The sequence below is a fragment of the Trichechus manatus genome, unplaced genomic scaffold (assembly GCF_000243295.1).
Source record: "Trichechus manatus latirostris isolate Lorelei unplaced genomic scaffold, TriManLat1.0 scaffold00237, whole genome shotgun sequence".
NCBI lineage: Eukaryota > Metazoa > Chordata > Mammalia > Sirenia > Trichechidae > Trichechus > Trichechus manatus.
The window spans coordinates 2,637,903-2,639,117 of NW_004444173.1; positions in this window are offsets into that span (position 1 = coordinate 2,637,903).

Sequence of the window (1,215 nt, forward strand, 5' to 3'; positions counted from 1 at the left end):
GTTTTCCTGAAACAGAGTTGTATCCAAGTGTTTGTCTTCAGTTCCACTGATCCTGTCTTCCACCGTTTCAAATCTGCCTCTCAGCCCTTCTATGACACCGTCCATTTCTGAAATCTTGTTGGTTTATCTTTTGGATTTCTAATTGTTGTCTTTGTATAATTTCTAGTTGTGAATGTATTTTGACATTTTGTTCCTGCATTATTTTCCTGAATTCTTCCAATTTTTTGTCTGTATTTTGCATGAATTTGTCTATTTTTTCTTTATGTTTGTCAGCTTTTTGCCTCAGTTCTTGGAGAATTCTGAGTATAAGAGATTTGTATTTCCTATCAGGTACTTCTAGTGCATTTTCTTCCACAGGAGAGTCATCTGTTATTTTATTTTGGACGCCTACTGGAACCATCCTGTCTTGTTTTTTTAAATGTTTTGATATTGTCTGCTGTTTTCAGGGCATTCAGTAGTTATTTTTCTCATTTATTGATTGTAGATTTTTTTGTTTCATCCCTTTTTTTAAAAAAAAATTTGATTATGTCTGAGCAGGCAGACTGTGTGTTCTTTGTTGTTTGTTCATCTGTGGGAACATTACTTTTCACTTCCTTCTCCAACTGGCAGGTCAGTCACTCAGATATGGTACAGAAGGGCAGGTCTAGCTGAAGAGGAGTTATTGGGACAAGTTGTTTGTGGCACTTACGACTGCCACCAGAGCGGGCTGGTAATCAGTGCAGGGCAGGTTCCAGTAGGCCGTGCCTGTGCTACTTGGTGGTGTGATGTCAAGTGCACGGTGCAGGTAGGCAGAATGCAGTGGGGAAACTGTTATGTGTGTTGCTAAGATGGATATGGGAGAGAGGAGAGAGGATTTGGGGCCAAAACATACAAACAAACAAAGAAGAATGCTAGGGGAGCTTGCTGTTGGAGTGGAGAGATGAGAGTCTATGAAATGGAGAAAAACAGAAAGGGGAAGAGGAAGAAAAGAAATGAATGAATAAATCAAAATTGGAAAGGTTAAAGAACTTCAAAGTTCTCAGGGATCCCACTGGTGCAGCTATGAGGTCTGTGGAAGTCACTCTCAAGTGTTGCAGTACAGCCTGGCTAGAAGGCATAGAGGTATACAAAACCAGGTATTCAGGGAACAGAAAGAGAAGGATGATATAGAGAGATGAGAAACTGAGCAATGAAGAAAGGGAAAAAGGGAAAAGAAAACAAAGCAAATCAAAAAAA